The sequence below is a fragment of the Diceros bicornis genome, chromosome 13, assembly GCF_020826845.1.
Source record: "Diceros bicornis minor isolate mBicDic1 chromosome 13, mDicBic1.mat.cur, whole genome shotgun sequence".
NCBI lineage: Eukaryota > Metazoa > Chordata > Mammalia > Perissodactyla > Rhinocerotidae > Diceros > Diceros bicornis.
This window is the reverse complement of record NC_080752.1, coordinates 30,052,844-30,070,122: the sequence shown is the minus strand read 5'-3', so window position 1 is coordinate 30,070,122 and position 17,279 is coordinate 30,052,844. Positions and strand designations below refer to the sequence as shown.

The following is a 17,279-nucleotide window of genomic DNA, read 5'->3' as shown; positions in this document are numbered from 1 at the left end:
CGTCCCTCTGCTTCCCCGTCCGCTTTCCCCAGCTGCCTCCCAGCCGCCTCCCCCAGCATGGCAGCCTGTCCAAGACACTGGGTTTTGTCCCCTCGATCCGGGCACCCTGAGAGTGAGAGAAAATAGCTGTCCAGTGACGGTGGGGGAAGGCCTCTTGTTTTCACCTCTCGGCGGCTGGTTTTCCCAACTTTCCCATCCCGGCTCCTGAGGAACAAAGGGCCTCCGGCCCCGTGTGCTGGGCCCGGCCCAGCGAGGGGACTCACCAGCAACTCTTTATTGAGTCTTCAAGCGCCGGCCAGGCACTCCATTAAAAAGCCATTCCCCTTTGTGCTGCCCGGCCCCCAGCTGTCCCCCCTCTCATGTGACGGTCGGTCACAGTTGTAAAACAACAACACACAGAGTTGGCAACTAACGAGGCTTTTTTTCAAGCCAGGGTCTCCATGGCAACCCCCGTCAATCACCCCTCAGGAGCGCTTTAACCTGACCAAGAGGGGGAAATAAAAAATAAAATAATAAAAAAAAAAAGCCAAGAAAGAAAGACTTAGAAAGAGAGCAAAAGGCCGGTAGACAACTGGGGAGGAAAACAATTCAGAAGGTTTCTGGGGTTTGCTCCCTCAATTGGAACACAAATGAAAATTTAATCAGTTGGATGGGATTGTCCCAGTGACTGGAGGGAAGGACGTTCATTTTAATTTTTATGTATAGTTTGTACGTTGCAGCTAGTTTTATGAAGGCTGCTGGCATCTTCCCGTGGTCCATAAAATGACGGAACATGGTTGTCTGTGGGCACAGTGGGAGGGAGGGGAGTCCTATGGGCCGTTACAGTGACTAGATGGTACCACGGGCCCAAACCCAGAGATGCCCAGTTCATGGCCTCAAGCCAGCGGGGAGAGCCATTCGGAGCCTGGCTGGAGTCCAGCAGAGTGTCTGAGTCCTTCCATGTGCGGCCCGGTGCCAATGGGGATGGCCCATGGTGTGTGGCGGGCATGGCGCCAAGGGGACATTTGAGGGCCCCCATACTCAGTGCCATGCAGAGAAGGAGTGGACCTACCCCTGTGACGTGTCAGGGGAAGCCCGGAATGATAGGCGGTAGTAGGACCCCTTGTTCTTCATACGGTGCTGTGCCAGCAGATGCCCACTCCCTGGGCACGTGGCATCCCGCCAGGGGTGAGTTCACCCTTCCACGTGTTGGCATGGTGCCGGGGGCATGGGAAGCCTGAATTCTTCCCCCACCTCACCCTGACACTCATACATGCTGTCTGGCTGCTAGCCAGGGGCTCCACGGTTCTGAGGTCTGCACAGTCTGGGCACGGGCATGATCTGGGCATGGGCAGTGGACAGCCTGGCAGCTGCTGCCCAGCCCTTCTGAGAACTCTGATCAGGAAGGAGACAAAAGCCAGCTTCTCGGCCTAGCCTCCATTTCTTAGGGCTATGGGCACCCTGAATTGAGGGGACGATCCCTTTTCTCCATGGACGTGGTGAGAGGACAAGAGTTCCTATTGTGGTTGCTGGCACCTCGGGGGAGTTTTCTCTCATTTGTGGAGTCTAGGAATCCAACATGGGGCCTGAGGGGAGAACTTCTCAGAGAGTGGGCATAGGGTCCGTGTCAGCTCGGGCGCCGTTGGGCCATGCTGAATCCCCAGGTCCCCGGGCATAAAGGGCTGAGGTTCTTGAGTCTGTGGGTTTCCGGGAGGCTAGATTTTTTCTAGACTTCCAAAGCCTTGCGCAAACCTGGCACCCAGAATAGCAGATAGTTGTGAATGGATGGATGGATGGGCCTGGCCAGAGCCTGGGGTTCCAGGGCTGCTTCTGTACGGAGGGCTGTGGGCTGGCTTGAAAGACATGGCTTCATGGCTTTGCAGCCACTGCTCTGCGTGACACCCTGGTGGCCCAGCTTCCCCCAGGCCTGGAACTGCCTTGGGCTACTACCTACCTCTGCCCAGCTCTCCCGTAGCCCTGTTGCTTCTCCCTCCGTCCCTGCTCTTTCCACTCCGCCCTCCCTGGACGTTGTAGTCCTTGACATTGGCTCCCACAGCCGCCCCTCCTGCCTTGACTTCAGTCCTTGGTCCTTCTCACTCACGCGCTCTGGGGCTCTGTTCACTTCCAAAGCAAGTAAAGTGGAAACCTTTCCAGTCACCCTCCCATGACCCTCCCGCCATCAGCTCTCTCCTTTGTCCTAGCTTTGATGGTGGAGAAGCTGGCCTGAGGGCCCATACAGAGCTATTTACATGACATCTCAGTGGGTTTGGCAGGGGCTGACTCACCCCCTGAACCATTTTCCCCCAAGACGAGGAGAAGGCCAAGGAAGAAGCACTGGTTTAGGGGCAGCCCCTGTCCAGCCTCTCTCTGGCCTCCCTTTGGAGCCCTGAAACACTGCTGGAGTGAGGACCCTCCAGGGACTGGAATGGCCTTGGCTGGGGCCCCATCTTTGCATCTCCTTTCCTGGGTGCCCTGGGAAGCTCCTGCAGGAAAGGAATGCTAACAATCTGCTGGTGTAGTAAGCTGGCACTGTACCCAGGCAGGGGCCGCTTGGTGCCAGAGCCTAGTAAAGACGTTGGCGAGGTCTCCGCTCCTCTTGCCGGGAGTTTCCTCTCTCCGGATTGGCATGCGGCCTTCAGCGGAGCCTGAGGCAGCCCCGGAAGAGGTGGCGTCCTCGGCAGGCCCCAGCCTGACTTGCCTGGAGGACCACACCTCCATCCAGCTCCGGCCAGAAGGACCACGATGGTGATAAATTTTTTGTAGTATTTTGTGAAAGGAGAAACAAGGTGTGGGGTGAGCCAGAGAAAGATGGGGTCCTGGAGCTCTGGCTCTTGATCAGTAGCAGCCAAGCAGGGGAGACCTGACTTCACCTCTCGGAGCCTCATTTCCTCCTCGGTACAATGAGGATATGAATAGTGTTTATCACCCTTCTAGGGTTTCTGGTACCATTTAATGAGGTCGTGTATAGCAAGGACTTCGCCCTTGGTTAGCTCTCAATAAACGTTAACAATTAATATTAGCATTAGTTGTAGGAGTGTTAGCAGCTACCCGATAGGTGGTTTTGAGGAGTCAATGAGAGAATGTATGGAAAGCGCTTAATACACTGCCTGACATCCAGTGAGTGCTCAGCGAATGTTAGCTGTCATCATTATTATTACTGTTATCATTATTATTTCCTGGTGCACTGAGGTGGAGCCTCATGCTGCCGTGAGCCCTGCTCTTGTTACTGAGGGACCCTGGGGGTGCTGCCCCCTGCTGAGTCTGACCAGTCCTTCTAGAATGTTCAGCAGACCCCCTTGCCCCCACATTTACTCTCCAACACCTGCCCTGCTGTCTTACAGGCCCCCTGCCATCCCCTTCCCACCCCATTGTCACTCACCTGTCCAGGATTCCCCGGGCACCACCCCTCTGGGGTTTCCTGGTAGAAAGGGCTCCCCAGAACCCTGCTTCTGCCTCCCACAGGGCCCTGGCCTCCCCCAGGCCTGGAATCTGACTGGGTATTGTAACATAGTAGCTGAATGAACTCCAGTTTCAAAGGTTAATATCAAAATCTGGAGTGGATTACCTAAAAATTACTTACAACACCATTAAAATTCTGAACTCTTTTTGTTGTGGCTGTAAATTAATTTAAAATGTCAGGTTTTTTGAGAAATCCAATAAGAAATTGAGCCAACAGAGCAATCTGCAAACTGTCTGGCAAAGAGGAAAGTGTGTCTCTTCAATCGACAAGGAAAAATATGGAGCTTAACTGGAACCATATGGCTTAGTACTTGAGAGAAATCTGCTGAAGAGGGAGGGGGGGAGCGGGGAGAAGGAGGTGGGAGCTCATCTGACAGCCACACACATGCAGCGTGAGGCCAGAGGGGAGCAGGGCCAGCACGGCGGCCTTGGCGCGGCCAAGGGGCCTGGCAGGCGCCTGGCACAGGGCCTACTTGGCTGCCCCCTGTCCGCCGTCACCAGGCTGCCCCAGGCGGCGACTTGGTCAGTCCGCAGTCTTAACACGTTCTCACTGTGTCCATCCAGGGTTCCCCGGCCAGCACGGAAATCCTACCCCCACCCCTAGGGGAACCCAAGCCCCCTGCTTCCAGGGGAGCACTGGCATCCAGTGTCCCGACCTGGGACGGCCATCTGCGTGTCTGGGAGGGCCACCTTCCCTCAGCCCTCTGTGGGCTTCCCCCTGGCCAACATGTGGTCCCCATTACTCCTGAATTCCCCCAGATTTACAACACATTAAGTAATTTGTAGGTTATTTCAACTTCAATCTGCTAAAGTTGAGAAAATCAAAATTAAATTCAAACCACAAGGGAACTTCAAAGAAAGAGGAAGAAGATGAAACTTAAGTGCGTTCTCGCCTCGGGTCCCGTATGTCCCCCTTATGTCATCCTCTGGGGCCCCCACTGCCTGCCTTCCTCTGCACCTCCCCTTTCCCGGCCTGCCTCCGCTCTGCCGACCAGGGTCCCCCCACCTCTGAATAGGGCAGTGCCCTCGTTGCCCCTCTGAGTGGGGCTGCAGAAGTCCAGGGGCAACCTGGGGGCTTGTGCTGGTGGCGGTCTGGGCTGGGGGAGAGCCCTCTAGCTCTCAGGGCTCTCCTGCTCCCACTGCCCCAGCCCCACCCCCACTGGTTGGGTTATTTGAAGCTCCAAAGCTTTTCTGACCCATTCTGGGGAATCTCCACCAGCACCGTTCCAGCTCCTGGTGTGCCTGGGACAGCTGACAGCTGGTAGTTACCACCTGGCCCCCTCAGTTCAATAGCTCAGGTTGCCTTATTTTGCTTTCTACCCTTTAAAACAGCCTTGTAAATAAGCAAACACTCGGTGCCAAGCACCTTCGGCACTTCGCCAGGCTGGTAAATATTTTAGTAGTGACTTGGTAACAGTTGTGTTCACTTTGATTTCCTCAGAAAGGTTCTTGATGCTGGGGAGGGGGCCGTGGCTCTGGGAAATGATTTGCTGGTTATTTATAGTCCGGCTCTGACCACGTGGCCTTTGCTCTAACCCTGTGGATTGTATGCTGGGGTATTTTTAAAGCTGGCATGGTGTTAGCTTTACACCTCTTTCGGCAAAGATGGGGGGACTCTTCCACCTTCTGAAAGTGCCCCGTGGGGAAAGAGCTCTGAGGCCCTGGATTTGGGATACAGATTCTAGACTTGTCCCCACCAAGAACCTGAATGCTCTGGGAGAATTGGGCAGATGCTAGGGTTGGGTGCGAGTTTGGAGTGGACCCATGCTGACATGGTTTGGACTTGGGAAGAACCACAAGATCCAGGAGAAGGAGGGCTTTGGGGTTGGAGTGCATGAAGCTGAGGCAGTGCTGAATTGGGGTGGCCACCTGAGGTGGCCAGAGTAAAGCTGACTGTGAGAGCAGCCAGGTTGCAGGAGGGAACAATTGGACAAGTTGTCTAGGCATCTGGTGCTGGAAGACCGGTACCATGGGGTAGAGAAAGTGGGAGACAAGGCTGAGGAAGACTGAGGGAGGGAAGGAGCTTCCAATTTGATACCCTGGGGTCCAGGCCTTCCCTCTAAGCCGTGACAAGGGCACCTGCAAAGCGCACGGCCTCTCTGCCCAGTGCTAGGAAGCTGGTCTGGCCTGACCCCACCTTGCTCATCACGCCTGCCATGCTCCAGGCTACCACATCTGGCAGGGCGTGTGCTGCTCCCAGGCTGGGCACCAGGGGGAGGGGGAGCCAGTGAGGTGAGGGGAGGCATCCAGCTTTAATAGACTGCTCAGAGCCACAGCCATTTACTCCTTTGTTTTATGGGAGGTTTAATGTGCAGATGGGTTGGTTTTAAAGAGGCTCGAAATCATGGCACAGTGAGACCATATCGATGTTCCCTGAACCCCAGTGCTCCATAGGCTGTGTCTGTGAGCGCCCGAAGGGTGGGCACAAGCTAAGTAGGAGCACAGCCTGTCCCTTCTTACTCAGCTAATGGTGGTGAGCGGGACCTGGGGAAAGTGGGCGCTTCTGGGCTGGGTAAGACAGGCTCAGTGTTCGAGGAGGGCCCTTCCTCTTGTCCCACACTGGTGGGTGGGGCCTTCACACCTCGGGCTTACAGCCGGAGCACTGTTCAGCTGACCAGCCAACCTGCTGCCACTCCCCAGCCGCCTGCCCGTCCCCCTTTGCCTCCTGGCGCCATGATGCACGCCTCCTGTCTGCACCCACGCACACCCCATTGGTGCTCAGCCGCCATGGGCGCGAGTCAGGTGAGCGGCAGACAGAGTGGCAGACCGCCTCACCTCCTTCCCAGCGGGACTGGAGCCAGGGCTGTGCTCTTCCCGGAAGGGTTCCAAGCTCCCCCGCATGGCATCTTGTTGAGCCTGTTCCCAGGGTGTGGGGGCAGGCCTTTTGGGGGGAGAGTGTCTGCCCCATGCTGCCCTGGCACCAGCTCTTCCTGGAGGCCGTGGCAGAGTTGCCAGAGGGAGGGCCAGAGCAGGACTCGGGGACGTCTGAGGTGGGAGTCAACTGGGATGTGGCCACCTTCCCACCACCACCGTGGCCCCACTAGGGGCAGCTGGAGCCCTGGGCGGATCTACATTGGTGCCGACTAGATGGCTGTTGCTTCACTGACCCTTGTGGGGGACTTCTCCTGAAAGATGCCAAGTCCTTACTGTGCTCTCAGCTGGGCTCAGCACCCACAGAGGGGCTCAGGGACCCTCATGGCTCTGCGGCCTTACCCACACTGGCTCCCCAACCCCCAGTTTTCAATGTTCTTGGGAACTCAGGGGAGTTCTAGGGAGGAGGCGGGAAGGTAGAAGAGGGCTTCGTTGAGCGCCCAGAAGGTTTGCGCTCGAATGGTCAGAGATCAACCTTCCAAGCTACTGGGCCCCAAGTCTTTGCCCTTGGGTCTCCACTGGCCCCTGTGTGGGAAAGCAGGTGCTCTAGCAAATCTTATTCTGCCCCTTGGCCTTGAGTTTGGAACTGCGTGGCGCCCAGAACCTGTCCTTCACCTGGTATCTTGAGCAAAACATGTCTTTTCCAGTTCCCTGTTGGCCTTCGGGAATAAGGATGCCTGTCAACACTCACTCCCCTCCCCGCTCTCCCTAAAGGAAGCCCCATAGTCCTCCTGAGGAGTCTGAGCCGCCCAGGGGAGACAAGGCTGTGACAGCTGACCCACCCATTTCAGTGCGGTCGTGGGGGGTGGGGGCTCATGTGCAGGTGTCTGCCCAGTGCAGTCAGTGCCCGTTTGTCTTCAAACGTTTCAGAGACTCTCTGTGTCATCTTAAGGAGAGGATGCCGTGCCATGCCTCAGTTTCCCCAGATGGCTTCTCTCACCAAGTGCTGTGAGGACCTCGAGGTGAAAGATACAGTGGGAAAAGCAAGGGAAGAGACAGTGGAGGGTGGTAACCGAGAGGACCAGAAGAGGCTCCCTCTCCTGCCGGTGAACGCAGGCGGCCTCTCCTTCCTAGCAGGTAGGAGCAGGCGGCAAACAAGCAGTTTATGTGGAGAGAGGCGGGAAGGTGAGCTGCCTGAGGCCTCCTGTAGCCTATCAGATCCCATGGAGACCAAGCCTCCCTCTTCTGTCTGCGGGTCTGCGGGTCAGCGCCGAAGTGGTGGAGGGCGATGTAGGAAAGGAGACGTACTGGCAAAGTTCTGTAGAATCTTGGCCACCGACCCCGTGGGACCAGACCCAGTGGGAACCTCCACCCTCGTTGGCCCCACACGGCTCTGTGGGAGGGGCCGTGCCAACAGGTAGCCGGTCGCCCTGTTTCTCCTTGATGCCTGCGTGAATGAGTCCTGGTTTCGAGCTCCCTGAGAGCTGGGAATGGAGGAGATCCTATGAAAATGATGATATGTGACAATCAGTCACAGCAATTAGTGTTTTGGTTAACAGGCCTTTTTTGTTTTCTCTCACCCAGACAGAATGTCACAAATAAATCCTCTCCTGCATTTGCATATTAATTGGATCGGAGACGTCAAGCATCTTTCATTAAAGAAAATGATCTGCATATTTGGAGACATAAAATAGTTATTTTGATGGGTTTTTTTCCTAAGATCAGGGGTGGGGGAGGTAGGTGATGGGAGCAGTGGAAATTGAGGTAGAGTGAAGGCAAAGCCAGCCAGCCCCTGTGTCTGGAATTAACCCTGTGCAGTCTGGAGTTTATGGGCCACGCTTGGGCAGAAGATCATTAATACATAAATAAATCCAGGAGCTGAGGGGCCCCCAGGCATCGAGTGGTTGCCCAAGGCCCAGGGGCCCAGCGTGGCCCCTGTGCAAAAGGGATCCTCACCAGAGTTGTGGGTGAGGAGGCAGAGGGCAGGCCAATTGCTCTCCGCTGGGCACATTTCCCCAGGGCAGTGGGCGGTGGGCAAGGGGAGTGGTTCAGTGCCCACCTGTGTCCTGGAGCGCTCGACTTGCTTTGCCCAGCTCTTCGTCCTCCCTCTCTCCCCTTGACGCCTGGGTCAGCCCACTCCTCCAGCCTCCTCTCTTCCTTTGCCCTTGGCTTACCCATCTGTGCCTACTTGCTGCAGACTCTCTGACCTTGGGCTTCCCTATGCCCTTCTCATTCTTTGCCAGCCATCCTCCCTCTCCCCAGATGGAAAGTTTTCTGGGGGCAGCAGAAGCAAAGCCTGGAGTCATTATCACACGCACTTGAAATAACCCAGAAAGCTGCTGGGCCCATATTAGGGCATGAGTCCCTGTGGAAAGCTGAGTGAATGTACAGTTTTTGATAGGCAAATGGGACTGCTGCAAGTCATCGTGGTTCCCCCTCCTGCCTTGAACTCTAGGTCCTTGTCAGCTGCTTTAGCCAGGGTGCTGGACAGGTACCAGGGACACCCTCTTCTAGACATTTCTGAGCTCTCCCAGGCTCTTTGGGATGCGTGACGAGGAGGCTAGTTAGCAGGATCCAACTTGCTCCCCAGTCTGTCTGCTGTCACCAGCCCCAAAGGCACCATCCCTAGTGCCGTACCCCGGTTAGAGAGGTGTTTAGGTGATGCTGCCGATGCTGATGACGAAGACTGCCCCCCCTTCTTGCACATAAAAGATGTGTAAACACTTTCCTAAGAGCGTTGCACTCCATGTCTCCCCGAATCCTCACCACAGCCCTCTGAGACAGGCACTATCATGGCACACATTTATAGAAAATGAAACTCAACCTCAGACAGGCCAGGTAATGTGCCCATCGGTGCCCATCAGGGTTCGGAACTTGCAGCCAAAGCCAAGCTCTTCACGCTAGGCTGCGGGGTCCTCTGGGCCCTGGTTTGATGGCAGCCAACTGTAATTTTTGTGTATGAAGTCAGAGAGCTTGTGTTGAGACTGTCTCTCTGCGCTGCTGCCTCCTCTAAGCCCACCGAGAAGCCCTGCTCATGTTCACAAGATTTGCCTTCCCCTGAGGTGCAGGGAGCTGATGCCAGTGGGTTCTGCGGGCCCTTGAATCCTGGAGGCGCCCATTCCAGGCCTGCCAGAATCACCTGTGCTCTTTTTGTGCAGTTTTGCTTAGGATTTTGAAGTGCCGGTTCCTCCATTCTCATACCGTGCTGGTTCTTGCCTTGCAGTGCCGCAGGCCCAGCTCCCTGGGTGAGCTGTGCATCTGCTCAGCCGTGCACCCCTTGCCCCAAGCCCTTCAGGTGGGCCAGCCTCTCCTTGTGCCTTGGGCTGGGCCTGGGCATCCCATGGAAACCTATTGGTTTGGTGCTGCCTGCCCCACAGCGCAGCCTCCCGAGGATCCCTTCTCTCGAGCACTCAGATTCTAAATGCTTGATGTGTGCAGCCTTGGGCCATCACCTTGAACTTCAGAGTGCTTTCTCTTCTGCCCTCTTCTTCCTGTAGCCATGGTGCTTGGGCAGGAACATTGCTCCAGGGTCTAAGGGGAAGGCAGTGAAGTATGGTCAAAAGAACAAGGGCTCTTCATTCAGAATGAATCAGTTTGGATTCTGGCCTGGCTGTTTTTATGAGCTGTGCACTTTGGGCAGATCACCTCCCTTCTATGAACCTTAGTTTCTTTCCTTGCAAAATAGGGGCAGTGGGGCCGGCCCGGTGGCGCAAGCGGTTAAGTGCGCGCGCTCCGCTGCGGCGGCCCGGGGTTCGCTGGTTCGGATCCCGGGCGCGCACCGACGCACTGCTTGGCAAGCCATGCTGTGGCGGCGTCCCATATAAAGTGGAGGAAGATGGGCACAGATGTTAGCCCAGGGCCGTCTTCCTCAGCAAAAAAAGAGGACGATTGGCGGATGTTAGCACAGGGCTGATCTCCTCACAAAAAAAAAAAAAAAAAAAAATAGGGCCAGTAATTCCTCCTGTGGGCAGGGTCTGAGGAATAATTTGGCTCATATAGTTGACTGCCCAGTTGCAGGCCTGGGATAGAGGAGGCCCCTGAAAATGCCAGCTGAGGGGGTGTGTGCTTGGGTCTGCTGCCGAGTCCGCCGGGGGTCAGGACTCTGAAAGGGTCTCCCGGGCTGGGGGGTGGAGGTGAGTGTTTCCTAAAACACCTGGCAGCTTTGCCCGGGCTTGTCCCTTTCCCACTCTCTGGCCCTCAGCGACTTAAGCTGCATGTGCTTCTGGCAGGGCAGGTAGGGGCCTAGTGGTCCTTAAATTTGGGGTTCTTGGAGAAAGGGCCTCGAGTACCTCCTTGGAGAGCACATGGACAGGCCAAGTGTTTTATGGAGTCTGAGGGAGTCTTGCGGCAGCTGTATCTGTTAAATGCCAAGAAGCCAAGTTGGTTTAATATGATTGTAGCTGCTGCTTTGATAAATCAAAATAATTAAAAATAATAAATTTGATTCCTCAACCAACAGGCTGTGTGTGGGCTCAGGGCCTGGGCTGCTGAGCTAGGGCCGGGGAGGCAGGAGGGGGCACTGGGACACAGGAAGGCCTGTCTTTGTGTGATCATAAATGGGGAGGTGGACAGGAGCTCGGCCTACAGGTAAACTCTGCAAGTCGATCAGGAGAAGAGTGTCTTTCACTCAGCAGAGCTGTTGGCCAGCCTCGGCTGGAGCCCCAGCTGGGCCTGCCACTGGCTGCGTAGCCTCGGGCCAACCTTGGCTTCCTCATCTGTCAAGTGGGGTGGTAGTTCTGCCCACCTCATAGGGCTATGTGAGGAGTCAGGGCCTTGCTGAGCCCATGGTCAAGCCTGATGTGAGCAGCAGTCAGCCCCGTGTTAAGTGGGCGCCCGTGGCCCCTCTTGGCCCTGTCCTGGCACCCCCCACTTTGGAACTGCTGAGGCTGGGGCGACCGGGCGTGTTCACAGCAACTGAGCACCCTTGCAGGCCCAGCAGCTCACTAGGGACTCTTCCTCCAGCTGCCGGCTGCTGTCCCAACACAGGATTGTTCTGTTTACGAGGACATCCCCTGTAGCAGGACGTGTCTATTGATAGCTCCCTTCTGGTTCCAGAGTTGGGGCAGGAAGCACATGCCACTCCCTGTGGACCCAATCCCTGGTCAGGGTGCCGGCAGCTCTGACATGGGTGGTGGGGAGTTGGAAAGGGCAGCCGGCCCCTCGGTTTCCACCCTCTCCCCCGCCCACCTCTACATCCTCAGGAGCCGTATTTGGTGTCTGATCCAGAAGAGCCTGAGCAGCTGGAAATCTGAACTGAGTGGAGGGGGCAGGGCCTGGTGAGGAGGGAGGGACAGGGTGTCTGTCTCTTTAAATGCACTTTGTGTCAGTGTGATAAGGAATTTGATGGCTTTATCAGAAATACCAAAGCTTTATTTAGCAGGGTGAGGCTCACACCACTCAGCTCCACACAATCTGCTGATAAATTGCAAAAAAGAAAAAACCCAACATCTCACCAACACCCAGCACAGCAAGGGAGGAAAGGCGAGGCAGACGGAAGGACAGAGAAGCAAAGTTGGAAGTTTTGGGGGATCGTGGAGTTGCAGGCTGTGAGAGCAGGGGGTGGGTAGTGTGGGAACCGCAGGGGCTTTCTCGAAAGTGCTAACAGGTAGGCATTTTTCCAGTCTCCACTGGTGGCCATTGTAGATTTTTCTGTTTTAGGTAGAAGAATACTATAATTATTTTCATTCTTCCAGAGAAAGGGCTGGTTACAGAGACGTGTCGTCCTCTCTGCTGCTTTTCTCTCCTGCTCCTACCCCTCCACCGGCCCAACCCACCCAAGTCCTGGTGAATCCTCCAGGCCACTCTGGCTGGCTGTGCTGGTACAGGCGGGGCCAGCCTGGGGATGGGCGAGATGTCTGGCAGAATGCAGGAGAGACTGTCAGGGAGTTGCCCCTCATTGCAACTCTGAGAAAGGGGGTCCCCACTCCATACAATGTGGCTGAGGAAGCTGGGGAGGGGAGGACTTGAGACAGCCTGTGTAGCACGGGACTTCATGCCCAGTCTGAGGTCTCCGCCCAGATCACAGGGGGAAGCTGGAGGAGCTGTGGCATGGCCCTGCCTACCTGCAACATTCCAGGACTTTCCATGCTATCTGCCAGTTGGGCGGCTCTTAGGGAGCCCCCTATCCTGGCCACTCTAGATTTCTTGTGCCTTCTAGAGAGTCAGCAAAAGGGCAGATGACATTTCCATTTCTGTTTCTTCTTCCTTGAGCCTTCTCTTTGTACCCGGTATGTGTCTTCCTGCCCTGGCGTTCTCTTTGGGAGCCCCTTCCCCCGATCTGGCTTTCTGGTCAGGGCACAAGCTCGAGCCCAGCAGCACTTGGCATTCCTCTTGACTGTCCACACTCCTCCCTTTGCCATCTGCTCCCCGTGAGTCTTCTGATGTCAGCAAACCAGATTTAAGCCCATGGTCCCCACCCACACCCCTTTGTTTGTGCTGTAAAGATTTTGCCTCTTTCAACCAGCTTGTGCATCTGACTTCCTCTGGAAACTGAGGCAGGTACCAGCACTCTGGGTCCATATGAGAGCCACGTAGAAAGCGAGTGAGGTGGGTGCTGTGGGTGGTGGAGAAGGAGGCACCTCTGCTTCTCCAGCATCCTGGGGGGCTGTCCTCTGTCTGGCTGCACAGGGGCACTTCTGCTGGCCCAGCTGTCTGACTCCCAGGCTCCTTACTCCTTTCTCCTGGCTCCACAGTCCGGCAGAGCCAAGGGCTTGGGGTCCTCAGCACAGGCCTTGCCTGTCCCAGGTTCAGGACTGCTTCTGCTGTCCTCCACCGAGTGTTCCTCTTGGTGCCTTGCAGCTTGTTGAGGAGGGGAGATCTTTGCCCACGTGGGTGTCCCCAGACATGGCCAAGGGGCCAAGGCTTTCCAGGGCCCACGAGCTGCCCCTCAAACAGGGTGGAGGCTGGGTGAGGCCAAGGGATGCTTCAGGGGCAGTTACAGGGAGACCAAAATCAGACTGACCAAAGGCAAGGGGAAGCAGAGTTTGAGAACAACTCTGCACTGAGCACCCTTACCCTGGAGCCAAGGAGGGCTGAGCCTGTGTGCTCCAGAGAAGCAGTGAACCAGAGGGATCCCTGGCGAGGGGGGCACCTGCAGGCCCGGTGCCAGTGGCAGGTCAGTCTCATAGGAATTCCTCTGCTTCAGAGAGTGGAGCAACAGGGTCAGCCCAGCTGCTTGGAGAGGGGAGACGACGGGTGGAGAACGGGGAGCTTGGAGGAGAGGGTGCGGGCTGAGCTGACCGGGGAAGGGTAGAGGGTGGAGGAAGCTGCAGAAGGGCCGCGGCCAGCAGACAGACAGGGGGAGTAAATGGAAGTGACAGGGTCAGGCCAGACCTTTGTCCTGCAGCCTGATTAGAGAGTCTGCCCTGGATTTCTGAAACTTTGGGATGTTGTCGGACAAACTGGAGCTTAATTCTGTCAGAGCGCTGGGGAGATTAGAATTGACATCCTGGGAGCACATTCCTGGCTGGGCAGAAATCCAGCCTCCACTGGGAAAAACCTGTGAAAGCATGGCCAGCCCAGTGGTGGTGGCGGGGGGTGCCCGTCAGCCCCAGTGGCCACTTCAGCCTTGTGGGTTGCAGCCAGGAGCCTTCGGAAGGCCAGGCTGTGTTGCTGGAAGGCTCGGGCCTAGTGGAAAGAATGGAGACACAGCAGAGACACTTCTGAGTCTAACTCCTGGTTCTGTGCCTTTTCCTAACTGTGCTGCCTTGGGAAGACAGCTTAAGTTTGTTGAACCTCGGTTTTTGCATCTGTAAAGGGGGAAAAGTCTGCCTTCTGGACCCACTGAACTTTCCTTTCCTTTGAAGTTGGAGGTGTAACTTTGGGAAGCCGAGAGGAACAGATCAGACTTTTCTTCATGCTCAGCCACAGCAGAGTCAGGGCCTGCTGGAGGACCATGAAGGTTTCCCTTGCTGAGCTCCCCAAAATTGGGTGGACTCAGAGAGTACCAACCCTACAGGATGCTCCAGCTCAGGCATGTGGAAGGTTCCTGCCCCTGCACCAAGTGGGTCCTTTCCAGCAGCCAGCCCCTGTGTGCTATGAGAAGCCCGCAGTAAATCTTAGAGATGACTGCACCCCTCTCTAAGAGCTCCTGGGAATCTCCATGCTCAAGCTAAGTGAGCCCAGGGAAGCAACGTGGGTCTGCCCTCCGAGAGCTTCCAGTCCAGACCAAGAGATGGGGTTGGAGGATGCATGAGGGCCAAGCACTATAGCCCCAAACCAGGCTGTTTCTAGAAGAACAGAGTACCCTCTCCCCACCTCCCTCCTGATTCTAATGACTTTTAAATATTGGTAAATATTTTGGCTAATGCAGGCTCTCATGGCAGAGAGCAAAGCTATCTGCAGTTCAGGACCTACAAATTATTTATTAAAGATCTGAGATGTGGTGCAATTATGTGGAAAGATCCCCAAAAATTAAATAAATAAGTAACAAAATAAATAAATAACAGCCACACTGGCCTCTTGAAGGCTTGGGGAGCTGCATACATGATTGCTGTCTTGATGAAATCCCCCCGGATGTAATGAGCTGATTTTCTGCTGTTAATATTGCATCTGCTGATGAAGGATTCGTTAGGATAATGGAACGAAGCTAAAATATAAATGACTCCCTGTCAAGAAGCAGCTTTTGTTTGTTGATCTCCTGACAGTTCCCGGGCCAAGGCAGGGGTTTATGTGTGTACACACATTCAGGAGCAGGCAGGGGGGCAGGGGCGAGGGCTTGGGGGCTGCCCCGAGGGCCTGGCTCTCTGGCTATCCTAGGCTTTCCCTGCAAGGTGCAACTCTCTGACCTTGGGGAGCCTGAGAGCCCTGGGCGTGGGGAAGTCATTGACTCTGACTCTCCTTCACCATCCGGAGGGCAGCTTGTTGCACCAAGGCACTGGGCAGCAGCAAAAGTTATCTGGGGAGCCTGGCAGGGAGATGGATGGGCTGAGCCGTGCGTGTTGGGATCGCATGTGAGAGGAGGTGCGCTGTGTGTGTGCAGGGGAACGGTGGCATTGGAGATGCGGAATCATAGGCATTTGAGTGACGTATCCTAAGGGGAGGCCCATCGCTGGAGCCATCCTAGCCTTTCCATCTTGTCATTTCCCTTGGCAGTCACAAAGTGCATCTTGAGGAGGCCTAAGAATACCTTGGGCAGTAGCACCGCTCTTGAGGGCTGGAGGGAAAGAGGACCCATCTGAAGTTGTGACGGTTCACCTTCCCACCCTCTTGCTTGGCTTATCTAACACCCGTGCTGAGTTGCCACATGAGGATACGTTTCTTCTCTCCCCAGCTGCTGCTTCTTAAGCTATAGCATTTTACTCTATTGTGGTAAAATGCACATAACATAAAATTTACCATTGTGACCATTTTAAACTGTACAATTCAATGGCATTAGGTACATTCACATGGTTGTGTGACCATCACCAATATCTACTTCCAGACATTTTCATCTCCCGACACAGAAACTCTATGCCCATTAGAAGTCACTCTCCATTCCCCTCTTCCCCCAGCACCTGACAACCACTAATTTGCTTTCTGTCTCTATGGATTTGCCTGTTCTGGATATTTATATGATTCTATATAAGTGGAATCATACAACATGTGGTATTTTGTGTCTGGCTTCTTTCACTTAGCATAATGTTTTCAAGGTTCATCCATGTTGTAGCATGTATGAGAACTTCATACCATCTTATGGCTGAATAACATTCCATTGTATGGAAATGCCGTGTTTTGTTTATCCAGCCATCTGTTGATGGACATTTGGGTTGTGTCCCCCTTTTGGCTCCTGTGCATAGAGCTGCTATGAACATTCGTGTACAAGTTTTTGTTTGAGTCCTGTTTTCCGTTCTTTTGGGCATATACCTAGGAGTGGAATTGCTGGATCATTCCCTGGCTTCTTTAGGGCAGGGATGTTGAAAGCCAATAACAGGTAAGATTTAGTGAGCACTTCCTATGTGCCAGACCATAGTGCTGTGCATTATTTTGTTGGATCTTACAACAACCATGAGAATGGAAGCTCTGAGGGCTGTCTTTGGTTTAACACTATTCTCCAGGTCTAGGACAGTATCCAGCATATAGTTGGTGCTCAAAAATATGTATTAAATGAACTACCTTTGAGTAGGTACTCTTATACCCCCACTTTTTTTTTTTTAAAGATTTTATTTATTTATTTTTCCCCCCCAAAGCCCCAGTAGATAGTTGTATGTCATAGCTGCACATCCTTCTAGTTGCTGTATGTGGGACTCGGCCTCAGGATGGACGGAGAAGTGGTGCCTCAGTGCGCGCCCGGGATGCAAACCCGGGCCACCAGCATCGGAGCACGCGCACTTAACCACCAAGCCACGGGGCCGGCCCTACCCCCACTTTTCAATTGAAGAAACTGAGGCCTAGAGAGGGTGAGCAGCCTGCCCCACCAGACCATGTGGTGGCAAGTGACAGAGGCAGGATTCGAACTGGAGTCTCACTGACTGCCCTTTCTCTTGCATGCTGTATGTTTTATCTTCTTGTGCCCAGCAGGGTGTCGTGCACACAATACGTGCTCAGTGAATTCCTGATGGTCGCTGGGGAGCAGGGATGGGGAGAAATCCAGGGTCGATTTACCTGGTGGAGGAGCTGGGCAAGGCCTGGAGCAGGTGTCTTTCTGTGCATCTGTCTGGCAGAATGTGCCTGTCTGTTCAAGGAGGCACTGGCTCACCTGCATCCAGCCCTGAGCTGGCAAAGACTGGGTTGGACGCTGCTGAGCACCCCTCCCAGCACCCTGGAGAAAGCTACTTGCCAACTCCTTGGCCAGAACCACTCCTTACCTTGACCTACGAAGCCCTTAGACAGGGGAAGAGCAAACCTAGCCACTGACCTGGACCCCTCTTCCTGGGAAAAGTATGGTCCTACCAGGAAGACCTGAGGCAGCTCCGCCTTCTGTCGTCAGACAGGGCCTCTGGGAGATGGAGGAGTTTCTTCCTTCTGTGGGGTCTTAGGAGGGGCTGGGAGGCTGGCTCTTCTCCTGGAGCCCTGAGAGGGTAAGGCAGAGCCTCCCATCACTGTCCAAGCCT

General features: G+C 54.9%; 1 protein-coding gene across 1 annotated transcript in view; it reads left to right on the top strand.

Annotated features, from left to right (window-relative positions):
- CASZ1 (castor zinc finger 1) overlaps positions 1–17,279 on the top strand; it is a 149,196-nt gene that overhangs the window by 59,115 nt on the left and 72,802 nt on the right. The gene's annotated exons all lie outside the window — the stretch shown is intronic.